This window comes from Rhinolophus hipposideros (genome assembly GCF_964194185.1).
Source record: "Rhinolophus hipposideros genome assembly, chromosome: 3".
Classification (NCBI taxonomy): Eukaryota; Metazoa; Chordata; class Mammalia; order Chiroptera; family Rhinolophidae; genus Rhinolophus; species Rhinolophus hipposideros.
This window is the reverse complement of record NC_138049.1, coordinates 94,442,631-94,456,553: the sequence shown is the minus strand read 5'-3', so window position 1 is coordinate 94,456,553 and position 13,923 is coordinate 94,442,631. Positions and strand designations below refer to the sequence as shown.

Genomic DNA, 13,923 nt, shown 5'->3' with positions numbered 1-13,923 from the left:
AACTGAAAACCTACTGTAATCTTCTCAATGGGTTAATGTCCTACAGTTGTTTTAGCTTTCAATTGAAATGCAGCTGTTTGCCATATTTTACAAAATGAATTCAGATGTGCAGATGGAGACCTAGATTATTTCAACATGCCAGAGTTTAAATGTGAACCTAAGGAATAAGTTCATCTCTGATTAATACTTATATTTAAACCTGATCATTAAGCCAATGGCCAATACTATATCATACCTGTAAAATCCTGTAGACAAACAGACATCTTTTAATTTAAAATAATGGGATTTAAGGATATACTCCTTTCCTCAGAAAATGTTGCAACAACAAAGAAATGTTTAAAGTTATACATCAGAAATGCAAATTAAACAAAAATATAATGGACACGGTACTGGGTTTCTATTTATAGCTCATATTTTCGGTTACTAAATGACCAAAAAAAGAAATACCATGAAACATCTTTACCTAAAAATACCTCAGAGTTGAAAAACGTATTACTTGTTACAGCACCCTCAAAACATCAAAATCTGGATTGCGAAATCCTTCAGTCTACCCATTTATTAAAAGACAGTGGAATTTTCTTCGTTATTTCTTCTATATCACTGCTGAGGAAAATTAATTCAGCAGCCCTATGTATCGATTGTGAGCATGTACAGAGGCTCAATCCCAATCATTCATAACCTGAACATCCCACGTAATATAAACAGAAAACAGTTATATTCAGAACATTTTCATAGAACTCCAAAGGCAGGAAGCAATTATGGGTAGGCTGACACTATTATACACTGCATTTCAGGTTTTTTTGTTAAAAAACACACACAAAACTCAAGTTACATCATGGTCTAAGTTTCTCCTGCTGTAAAAAATAATAGCAAATGATCACTCAATCACCAAGAATTCAAAAAATAAATTAAAATGCAGAAAATTACAAACTTCCATACCTAGTGTTTGGGATAACACAATGGTAATTCCGATATGTTTACACATGCCCCATTTCAAGTGGACTTTGGAAGGTGTAATATTCAAGTGTTCACTCAATGATCTGCTAACAGAGAAGTAACATGAATAATGCAAACATGATTCACATAATTTATAATTGTTTTGAAATCAATAGCAATCTTTCTGAAACTGCTGCTAATAGTATTTTCATCACTAAAAAATCATTCGTATTCACCTACCACACATCGAATGAGTTCAGAAATAGGGTGCATGATCATAGCCCTTCTCACACTGTAGTGTAACTATTTCCTCATCTTCAAACTGCCCACTGCTTAAAAACAGGGACACTATTTTTTATCTGTAATTTCAGTACCTTAATATACTGCCTGAAATGGCAGATGTGCAGTAATTGGTGGGTGAATGAAAAAAAATGACTGAATGGCATAACAAAGATAAGAAGAACACATCCCTGCCATTCAGTATTTATAACCCACTGAAGTTAATAGATGTACCCAATGGAATGAACTTAGAGGTAATGCACAAGATACTATGAGTCAGGAAGAGGAACATCAGACCCAGCCAATTATTATGGAAAAATTGTACTGAGATTTAACACTTGCTACAATCTGAAAATAAGCCAAATTTAACTGCAGTTGGAAAAAAAAAAAAAGATAAGTGAACAGCAAATCCAAACTGTCCATATCTCACTGGATTACTGTTAAATGAAGTAAATGCTGAAATGAAAATACTTTGAAAATTATGAAGCATCATAAACAGCAATATATGATCTAACGAAATGTTCTGCCTCACCATTCATTGAGCAATTCTTTTTCTTAAAAATTACTAGAACAGGAATAAGTACTTCCTAACCCAAATCAGACTGATTCTAATGAATATGGGATGAAGCTATGAATATTCATAAGGAACACCTAATGACCAAACATTACAAATTATTAGGTATCAGACATAAGTAGAGAACCACCGGTTTAATACAATTACCAAAGACTTCATATTCATAGACAGAAACACTTCTCTGCAATATCTGACACTATTTCCCGATATATTTTCCTCACCACACCTGCTTCCCTGTTCAACATCCCAGTTATGTAAGAGCAACATGAGTCTTCAGACACATAAGATCAAAAATTTCAAGGCACTTTTTTTGTTTCCCTGTCTATATGTAGGCAGTCTGGTCCTGGCATTTTTTTCTTATAAAAAAGCAATTCTCAATTAATCCGTTTCTTTCTAATAGCACTTTAATCAATACCTTTCCTGCAATAGCTTTTAAACCCATGTCCGATCTTTCTAATTAATTCTGTATACTACCTCCAGAGTATGCATTCTAAACACTTGCTAGTCCCCTACTTAGAAGCCTCCAATGGCTCTTCTTTGCCCGGAGGACAAAACTTGTCTCACTGGGTCACTCCAGCCTCCTTTTCTACAGCAGTCAAATCAACGAATCATTCCATTCGGTATCTCCCGAACCATCCCAAGTGCTTTTGAACCTTTACTCTACAGTTCTTGCTTCCAATACCTCGCTACCTCTCCACCTCTCCAAATCTTAGTGCTCTAGAAAAGCCTGACCTCAACTCAGTATCACCAAGAAGCCTTCCCAGAGACAACCATCAGGAATTCTTTCTCTGACATCTAATTGTTTTAGTTTACTAATTATTTTGGTTTAACATTAAACATTTTAGTGCATACTAATTATTTTAGTGTATTAATAAATCTCTGCCCCATAATCTCTCCCGCAACTACTGGCAGGTGACTTCACAGAAAAATAAAAAGCCTTTATTTAGTAACTCCCTTCACCTTCCCCAACCAAAAGCCAGTGTGTCTTCTCTTGATTCCCTCCTCTTATTCAACAAAGGCACCCTCTTATTTAAAGCCAATTCACCACTTGTGCTTTGGCTTATTCATTTGTAAGTATTTATTGGGTACTTACTACAGAGCAAACACTGTTGTACCAGTTAAGGATATAGCAGAGACTAAGCTAGACAAAATGAGATACATTATAACGCAGGAGAAAAACACATAATGTAATTTGACGAAGTAACAAATGCTATGAAAACTAAACAAGCTGATTTCAACCAGGAGGTGACATTTAACATAAGATCTGAACGTAGTCCAAAGTGACTTGAAATGTTTTAGGTTTTGAAAAGGTAACTCCAGCTGCTATGAGAATATACTATAAGGAAGCAATGGTACAGGCAAGGAGATCAGTTAGAAAATTACTGAAGTTGTGTAGCCAAGAGATGACGGTGGCTTGAAGTAGTGAAACAGTGGAGATTGTGAGAAATGGTCAGATTTCTGGAATACATTTTGAAGGCAGAGCCGATGTGCCGATGGATTAGACATGGGGTGTGAGAGAAGAGCAGTGAAGGGTGACCCTGAAGTTTGGGGCCGGAGCACCCAGCTGAACTGTGGTACAGTTTACTGAGATCAGGAAGGCTGGAAAAGAGAGAGAAAAAAAGGAATTTAGTTTGGGCCAAGTTTGAGATAACTGTTAGACATTCAAGTGGAGATGAAATCCTGCAGAAGCTTGTGACAGATGTTGTAAGGCAGACAATTGAATAAAAGTCATGGTCAAAGGGGTTTTGTGAATAAGGATAATCAATCAATACAGTAGAACCTGGCAATAAGGATCAACTAATCTCGTAAATTCAGTTTCTCCATCTGTCAATAATTTCTGCCTGTCTCAGAGGGGTGTTATAAAAAAAGACCGTGGCTATCCAGTAAGGGGTACTCAGAAAATATATATGAATTGAAAAGACTACCACCTATAAACCACAAAATTCCCAATAGATAAATAGACAAAAAGACACTGAACCGTGTGTTTACATATCCTAGTTGGCTACATGAGCAATTTTTTTTATTTTAACCTATAGACATAGGAGCCCCGGTGACAGATTTTTCAGAGACACAGGAAGTTACATTGTATTCTCCTTCAGTAGTCTCACATTCATGTAGGCTTCTATTCCATGTGTTTTCATATCCAATACTCTCCTCGGGAACTACTGAGTTTAAAACAATTTTCATTCTTTGCAAAATGATTCTTAAAATGCACTGCAAATGTGCCTACCAGATCACCCTGAAATATGTAACATCCAAACCCTGACAAAATGGCAAGCTTGCTTTTCCAATATTGAAACACAGTTGTTTTTACATAAAATTTTACATAATTGAGTGACTTAATGGCTAACTTTTCAGATAAGTGCAAAATTTTGCAATCAATTGTACTTCGAATAATAAGAGGTAAGTGTATTTGACAAGGACATCAAAAACGGAGAGCTCTTAAACATCAAGTTTCTCTTCCAATGTAGATTCACATTTTAGAAATATTAAACCTTAGGAGCTGCCTACACTAAATATAAACAATTCAACAAAAAATCTAATGTGGTTAAAAATATGGTTCATGTGACAAAAAAAGGGGGGATTTACTCCCAGGTAAGCATGTAAAAAATAGATGAATTTGTATGAGCACTGCAGAGTTTGTAAAGGATCTTTTACCTGTGTTAGCTCACATTTTTCCACAATCACTCTATCAAGCAAGTATTTCCCTCCAACAATGAAGAAGCTAACTGTAAAAATACTGGATGAAGGTCACAAATCTAACAAAAAAAAAAAAAAACAAGCTTTGATTCAGGTAGCCGATAACCTGAAACATTCAGTCCATCTACAGACATATTTTAACAAAAATTCACCAATCTTTTCCCATTTTAGTGCCTTGGTTTTTGTTTTTTGTTTTTTCATTTGTAAAAGATGCCTATCTTCTTGAACACACTAAAATAATGTGGAATTACTGAGAAGTTACATAGCAGTTAGGGGACTTGTCACTAAGTTATCTTAGAGGCTGATGACTTTAAAAGCAAGTTCAGAAATTCTTTCCTTAAAAGTTCATCTTAGGCAAATGGATAAACAGCTATAATAGACAAAAGTATAACTATGCAAATTGGCGGGAGGGGGACCAAAGACATCTGAGGTTCAAAACTACAATTTGAAAATCACTAATTTCATCCAAATCCCTCATTTTTCAGGTGAGGAAACTGAAGTCCAGAGGGGTTTCTTGAACTGCCCAAGGACACATCACTATTTAGTGATACAGCTGAGGTCCCCTGACACCTGGTCCAGAGTTCTTTCTCCTGTCCCACAAGGAACATACAAATAAAAGTTGATCATAAGTAACAAACAAGACCTCCACAATGTGTTTGTCAATAGTGAACTTTGTTGTGCAACACCTGCCTAGGCCAACTCAGTTTAGCAGTACAGAGCTGGGCTCTGGAGTTCAAACACAGGCTCGAACACCATGTGACCTTGGGCAAGTCACATCACCTCCCTGTCTCAGTTCCCTCATTTTTTAAAGTAGAAATTAAAACTATTCTTCTAATAGGTTACATGAAGTAATGTATATACAGCACTTAGGATAGTGCCTGGCATACGAAAAGCACGCAGTTCATGATGATGATGATGATGATGATGATGACGATGACGATGATGATGAAGAATCATCATCCACACAAAAGTAAAGTTTCTTGAAAACGTATCACAAAGTATTCCCATTAATATATATTCTCAGAGGAAGAATGGTATGATTAGAGGTAGTTTTTTAAAGATTCAGAAACCATATGAATAAAATAAAATATACATGATTCAGTCATCAAACCTCTATGGCATTTAAAATAGCAAAAGTACATACCAAGATGTTAAAATAATGTGTATTTGTACGATATTTTATGATTTATAAAGTACTCAGATATTTATTTCAATTTACTGCCCTATGAATTCAATGAACACAGCACTTTTTCAGCAACTACTACACACTATATGCCAGATAGCATGCCATTTTCATAATGTTACCTTATTTACCATTCAATATCCATTAACTACCAGCTAGATGTTATCAGATGCAGTAATATAATGCAAAAATTTTAAAAACCTGACAGATCAGTTCCAGAAAGTAAGAGCCTCATCAGTATCATCTAATACGTGGGAATGACATGTTTGGATGGATAAATAAATAAATAAGATACAGCATTTAGCATAATGGATGGAACACACTGAGTAAGCATGGATGTGTTGGTTCTCTTGGCAGTGATATGGAGCTGTTTTGTGTAGAGAATATACTGTAACTAGATCAGTAAAGCACCATTACTGGGACTTAAGTATTATCTGTCAAAGAGAATTTTGGGTAATGGTGTCTATTATACTTTATTTATGCTGTTTCACAAATTAAAATATACAACCATTTTTGCAGATTCTGGGTCAGTCTTCACTAGAGGCGGTAGGTAGGCAAGTTGAAACAAACCAATTAAATAATAAAAAATGTTTGCAAAAGAAGACAAGAATTTGTGTAATTCTCATCTAAGGCCTCCAACAACCCTGTGAGGCGATGGAATGACGTTAGGTACTAATTCCATTTGACTGATGAAATTGAGGCTCAGAAAAGTAAATACCTTAACTGATATCACAAAGAAAGAATATGGCAGAAAGGGCTAAACCTAGGTTTTTGGAAATAGTTTTAAGTGCTCTTTGCACCTATCCACAACGCATCTCAACATTAATATCTCTTCCAGATCCATTATTCAATGACCTTAAGACCAAAGCAGGTAATACTGAATACTTATTCCTAATGTGCTTCGCTGCCCCAACACATCACATGGGTTACCTCCTTTAACCGTCAGCAAAGTGAGGACTCAAAGCAGATGTTTGACTCTCAGTAAAATGTTATCCACTAGAGTATAAATTCAATTAACATAATAATGCATTTGGCTGGATTATTTTTCCTTACTATTTAAGTGAATGATAAGCAAAATCTTTCTTTAACATTGTAATACATAATAAGCAGATTTATATCTGATTTCACTGTTCAACCTCACCATAAAATAAAACCAATGTTATTTTCATCAAGAATACTCAATTTTCTGATTTAATGGACATGGCCTAACTTTTTCTGCAGCCTCCTACACCAAAAGATCATTTTTTTAGGGAGAACCAAAAATCAAGCTGCCCAAGATTTCTATCCAATTATAAGAAGAAAGCAAAATTTTTGAATTACCAGTGGCTTAAACTTGCTGACTTTATTCCAGATATCTTATCTATTATTTCAGCACATAAGCAATAACTTCGTTACTACTTAAAAGCAAATACATTACTAAGATTACAATATGGTTAATCCTCCTAAAATTATATATTACAAATTTCAACAAACCTAAAAGTATAGTGACCATACTATTATGTGGTTTCAACTGGGACATTTTCGATAGTGAAAGGAGCTCCATTAATAATTATTAAACCATGACTGTCCCAGAAAATGTGGGATATAAGTCACCCTATGTTTAGAACAACCCATTTTTATTTGCATGTTATGGGTTATTCTCTGTATGTGTTTAATTCATAAGCTTTAAGTTTTGTTCCAGATCTAACAATTATCTTCAGCCTTGAGACCAAAGTCACCATTTTACAGACACCAGGCCAGAGTTAAGGGTGCTAGAAAGTTTTTCTTAAGTTTTATTTTCAAACTTAACGTGATAAACATTTGCTTGAAAAAGAAACATCTACATATTTCAAAGAAAGTAATCTGGCAAAACATCACCAAATTTTTAACTTATCTCTTCAAAAGTTTTGAATACAGACAACCACAAAACTACTAAGATGGTGTGATGATCAAAAGTTAAAAAAAAAAAAATAAAAATCTTTCAAATGAAAAAAAACCTTCAGGAATAAAAGAGTTTAAAAGTTTTCGTTAAAAACTAACCAAAGTGATAAAAGATAGAGGAAACCCATGGTCACAACACAGTACAGAATGATTAAAGGAAACTCCAGTTAGTATTGTTATGGCTCTCCAAATGAATCTGGCATTAGCTGTATAACCTTGGAGACAAAAGAATGCTTTGTTTTAATTTGTCAAGCTGTAAATAACTACTAACAGACCCATGCTTTGAACTGTAGTAACTTAATGAAAGGCATTATTTGAATATAATTATGATTCCCTAAGGCAATAAATGTTCCAAGAATTGGCTTCTCGAACTTAAAAAAAACTCAACCAAATCAAGAAGTGGAAAGGGCCTCAAAGTCTTAATTGTTGACCTATGCTGTCCAATATGGCAGCCACTAGCCACATGTGGCTATCGATTTTTAAGATAAGCTAATAAGTAAAATTAAAAATTAAGTTTCTCAGCGCACTAGCCGCATTTCAAGTGCTTCAGAGCCACTTGTGTCTAGTGGATACCATGTTAGATAGCACGCATTACAGAATATTTCCATCAAGGCAGAAAGTTCCATTGGACAGCGATGCTCTAGACTTCGGTTGCTCTAGATCTTTGCTTGAATATTCCCAGAGACAAGAAACTTACAATAGCATCATAAAGCGCATTCTATTTTTGCAAAGTACTGTCAGGAAGTTTTTCCTCACATTCAGTCAACTCCAGCCTCTCTGTAACATCCACCAGAAATTCTACAAGTTCCATCCTCAATTTGGTCTTCAGGTAAATCTTTGGAGAGCTAACAACTCCAGTTACAAAGTTCTGCCCCTCCCAGGTATTAAAGCCCTAGATCCTCTCCTCCCACATAAATGTACTCATTTGCAACAAAATAGTTACAGTATCAGCCCCATGGAGTTATGCTAATTTATCCACGTGTACACTAATAACACACGTCCAGGATCTGCTCTGAATCAGTAATACATTCTATTGTACCTATAAATCCACTTTCGTTACCCCAAGTATCCTGATTTTTGATTTAGAAAAGGTCACAGTCACTCTGAATTTCTTCCAATATGGAGACTACAATTAACATGTAACTGACCAATGCCTGGCGCTGTTCTGTGCATTTCACGTATATGACCTCATATAATCCTGACAATGCTGAGCTAAACCATCACTATCCCCATTATACAGACCAGCACACCCAGCCAAAGACGTGCTAAATGATTTCCCTAGGGAGTCACAGCTGTGGGTTCACCCCCGAGACTGGAGTCGATCTTTTCCTTTCCTGGATGCTACACTTCTAACGCTCCCTAACTCTTCTCCCCCCCTGCCCGTAAAGCAACCATCTCCCTCTGTAAGGGCGCTGCCTCCCAAACACTAACTACCCAGATGACACGCGGAAGGTGGCACCTCGCGCTCCCCAGCGACGCCCGCGGCCGCTCGCCCGCCCGGCTCCCCCCGCCCCACGCCCACCAGCCGACGGGGAGGAGTCTAGACCCGAGTCCACACCCCGCGGGAGAAGCGGGGCGCCGCGCCGGGCAGTGCCCTCACCTCCGTCCCCCCTGCCCCCGTCCAGTGCAAACGCCGGTGCTCGTCGTACGCGGCCGCGCTCGGGCAGAGTCCTGCGCGGGGCCTGGGCCCAGAAACGCGGGACTCGCCGCGCCGCGGCCCTCCCGATTCCCATCCTCGCCCCCCGCCCGCCCCCGCCCCGCCCCCCACGCCACCAACAACCTCTGCCAACACTTGCAGGCACGGCTGCGCGTCCCGCGTGGAGAATGTGGGGGTAGAGATGGTGCGATTTCTGCCGCTGCGGCCCGGGATACGCTTGGGTAGGGGCGGGGTGGGAGGGCTGAACGTGTGGAAAGGGGCACGGTGGCTCGGCTGGAGCGGAGGGGCGATGGGGGGCGCTAGGTGGCGTGAGCCCCAGTCTCTGTGGGGCGTGTGTTGCCGAGACCCGGAGGGAGCGGTCCAGGCGCCCCCAGCACTGGCGCATGCGCGCTCGGCCAGGTGGCGCGGTGTCCTTCCCCGAGCGGGCACTTCCGCCACGCTCGCTGGGGGCGGGGCGGCGCGGGGCGCGCGGGCGGCTGGTGTCCCCGCGGGCGGAGCGCGCCGGGCGCGGGGCCGGGGGTGGGCGCGGCTGAGCGGCGCGGTGGGCTGCCCGCGGGGGCCGCTGCGGGAGGAGAGCGGGGGTCAGACGGTCGGGGGGGTCCGAAGGCCGCGCTCGGATTCTTTCCGAATGGAGCCGGGAGGGCTCCGCTTGGGGAGGGGCTCCGTGAGCCGCACGGCAGGTTTCATTTCACCTTCGGGTCAGAGACGGGCCCGTGCACGTTTCTCTGCAGCAGTTAGGGTGGACCGGGGTTTCGCCGCATTGCGCTTTCGGGCGTGGGGATGGGAGACGGAGCTGGGAGGGACCCGCTTCCCCCGAGGCCCTCGGTGTTGGGGAGTGGACGTGGAGCGCCTCCCGGGGCCCTGCCACGCCGCCCGTGGCGCCGGCACGCACTCCCCACCCCGCCCCTGCACCAGGGCGTTCCGGAGGCGGCGGGCGGCGACGGCCCGCGGCGGACTCACCCCCGTCCTCGTGTTACCAACCCAGCTCAGGCGTTCGGCGACGGCCACGTTGTTGTTATTGAAACGTTCTCTACTTCAGGGTACTTTGTGGACCATCCTATGCTGTTCCTGAGGATTTTGGCCTGGTCTTCCTTACTTTTAAGTCTTGCACCCCCACTATTGAACTGTAAATCCTGTGTTCTCACATTTGACTGATACAGATGTCGTTCCTTAAATAACACAGGCGTAAGACAGTGATTTTGATGGCTTTCACAACAGTCGACGAAGTTTTATTGACATTTTTGGCATTCTTTTCAGCTGCTTAGGGAAGAAAACTGGATTAACCATACTTACGTCCACGCTTACGTCAAATATTACAATGTTTCACACAGCTGCCACTACTAACCTTCAGGTCTTTGTAAGGCACTACTGCTTCAGTTATTTTCTTGCCTATAAATATTTATGTTCTGAAATAATCCCTTCCTTCCTCCGATTTGCTTACATTGTTTAAAATAGCAATTTATTTGGTTATTTCACCTGTGATTGTGGTTGTGGGGTTGTAGTTGAGTCTTCTGTAATCTTATATTTAGATTATGTTAATCTCCCCAGTGCTTAAACATTTGCCAAATGCTTAAAGTTCCAAAACAATATGTTTAGGTTGTAAAAGCTCACCATAGTGTGTCAATCAGAATCAATACTGGGCAAAGAGTATAAGGGAAAGTAACAGTGGAGAAAGAATTGTTCTAATTTCTTACAAAGGAAGGCTGCTTTACACAATAGTTGAAAAGCCCGTTCAAGTACATCACCAAGAAAATAAGAGAAAATTAAGAGACAAAATGACTGTTACATCTTAGGAAATATAACCCGAAGCAGATTGTTTTAATTAAAATTATGTTCAATTAATGTTGCCATAGTAGTTCTTGGACAGGAGTTTTACCTGCATCGCCAGATGGAGGCCAGATTTGATGTAGTTTTTCAGACTAGAACCCGGATATTACTCTCAGGCTTCTGGTGTCTAACCAACATATAAGCACACATAACAGCAGTTAATGAAAGTGAGCCATGGAGAAAGGAAACTGAGTTAAACAAGAATCTGGCAGAGGGAGCTCGAAAATTCACTCTTAGGAAATTGTGAATTGTGCTGTTGGCAGAAATCTTAGCTTTGAAGTCACATGAGTTATGCTAATGTTCTTACCTCCTGGAATCTACTAAAATCCATTTTTAAAAATTTGATTTAGTCATAATTTTGTTTGTAGTTTGCAAGCACTGCTGGACCCAAAGGATCAAAAATATTTTCCATTAGATTAATATTAAATATCCCAAACTATCAATGCTACTAGGGTATGTTGATTATAACAAAGCTAAAGCAATGAAGCTGTTGCTGAAATTAAGACATTGAGAACCAACTCAGAAAAATACGTGATTTCCAAAGCAGGCAGAGAAAACACATCAGAAGACCAAGTGAACTCATCACACCACAAAAAATTGTCCATCCTTGAACAAAGCCATTAAAGGGAAAAGAATCATGACTATAGACTTTTACATTCCTCTGGCATAATAACCTTCATATACATTGACAAGTGCGGAGAGAAAGCGCACATATCTAACTAAAAATGCCCCTTGGCATCTTAAAAAATGGCTAGATTAGGTAATAAAAGAAGCCCTAATTCTCCAAAGAATAGCAGAAGTCATGCCTAATATGGAACCATCTCTGTGATAAGGTGGTTTCTTATGTGGATGCCTGGGAAACAGTTCACTTCAGGTGACCTCAAATTTTTAACTCTGTGATCCATGACTCTTACTAGGATGCTCGCGAAGGCTTTTTACTTTTGCTATATATCAATTATTTTATCCTGTTTTTTATATTTGCTTTAGATTTCTAATGCTATTGTACTAACCATGGATAAAACCGCACATTGTTTAGAATTGCATATTGCGTTGTTCCTATATTCAGTTAATTTCCTGTTATTAAGAACTATTGTTCAATTGCAATCTCAAAGGTACATTGCTTTAGTTTTAGAATAAGTTGTTCTGACCAAAAAGATTACTGAGTTCTGTGGCACCTGGGTAAATCACTTCATCATTTGTCTTCAGTTTTCATATCTGTAAAATGAAGTGATCAAACCAAATAACTAAAATCTTACATCCCTAAATAGTCTATGCTCCTTTAAAATAGGAATGATCAAAGGAAAGAGCTTAAAATTGTACATAAGAATGTCAGCATTCACATTTGTGCTGACAAAAATGACATGAATATACAGGGCTCTTGCTTTAGGCCGACCTGGATGTTCAACTGATACTACGCATTTCGAAACACCAATGTGAAAAAAACATATACTAATGGAATATGTTGATGCCTGGGTGCATCACATAATTACTTAGGGAGTAATCAAATTGGTTTTCCATACCTTCCAATTATATTCATATATTTCAAAGTAGGAAGAGAGCCACCCAGCGATGATAGAAGAAATGTTAAGAATTGCCACACTGCACATCTTGTAGAAATAATAATCGTGATCCATTTTCTTAGGAAACTCTCATTGTAGATTTAACACTCCAGCATCTTTTCAAATTAAGGCTTAGCTGTTGAGAAAATGATCATGTTTTTGAGAGTGGAAAAGAAATTGTAGAATATCAGGGTTTCAGGGGCCCCTGGACTCTAGATACATGGAAACTTAGTTGCTCCCATTTCCTTGGGATCCAACATATAATACCTCTTGTACTGGAAACAAACAACTTTTACATTTCCCCTCTTGAAGATAAGGGCTATTCACTGAGTGTGAATGATGGGTACTAATTATTTCATTCAACAAATATTTATTGTAGGCCTACCACGTGCCTGATATTATGCTAAGAGCTGCAGATATAGCAGTGAAGCAAACAAAAATCCGTGCCATCATCAAAGTCACATTCTAGGAAGAGGAGTTGGACAATAAACAAAATAAGACTTATAAATATCCAAGTTATATAATAATGTTAGAAGGCCATGAGAGTTGCAGGGAAAAAAAAGTTATGCAACAGGGAAAGGATATGGAATGAGACAAACCACAGGAGGAATGGAAAAATTGTAATTTTTAAAAATCAGGCAAGCAGGGTAGGTCTCACTGAGAAAGTGGCATTTGAATGATGATTTGATGAAGGTGAAGGGGCTATCTGCAGACATCTAAAGAAAGAGCATTCCAGACAATGAAAACAACCCATGCCAAGGCCCTGACGTGGAAACAGGCCTAGTAAGTTGAAGGAATGGCCAGGGGCTATTTTAGCTGAAAAAGAGAGATCCTTTTGCCATCATAAGTAGGTGCTTATGGAAATAAAGTAAAGTTTGTATTTGTAACTTTTTATAGTAATATTTAATTATTTTCTACTCCTGCTCCCATAATAGAGGCCCATCTAGACCTGTCTAATATATGTCAAGGGATATTTTTCTTTTGTTTTAAGATCTGAGGAAAGATAAACATCACCTTGTTTAAAAAAAAAAAAAGAAAAGGGAAAAAAAAATTGTGGGGGTGGAGTTTATCAATACCTGATAGTAAAGTGGAGACAAATATACAAACACATCCAGTTCCCCAAAGTATTTCCACTGAAGTTTTAGATGTAAAACTAGATCTATTTCAGTGAATTATTTGAATAACTGCCTCCAATTTATTGCATATACATTTATTTTTTTATTAATGCGTGGAAACAGGGCCAAAAATTAATCAGTACCATGGGTGAAATAAACCACAGTATGGTTAA

General features: G+C 39.1%; 1 protein-coding gene across 12 annotated transcripts in view; it reads right to left on the bottom strand.

Moving 5' to 3' along the window:
• The window catches only part of SUPT3H (SPT3 homolog, SAGA and STAGA complex component), a 469,983-nt gene extending 456,333 nt beyond the window's left edge, over positions 1–13,650 (bottom strand). For 6 of the 12 annotated variants that reach the window (XM_081036772.1, XM_081036771.1, XM_081036766.1 and 3 more), the window contains exon 1: positions 9,373–9,647. The gene's annotated coding sequence lies outside the window, so the exon portion shown is untranslated. Of the gene's footprint in view, positions 1–939; positions 1,041–3,172; positions 3,269–9,192; positions 9,341–9,372; positions 9,679–10,209 lie in introns of those variants that run through there. The other 6 variants (XM_081036768.1, XM_081036774.1, XM_081036769.1 and 3 more) reach the window with 4 other exon arrangements.
• Positions 13,651–13,923: the final 273 nt, after the last annotated feature.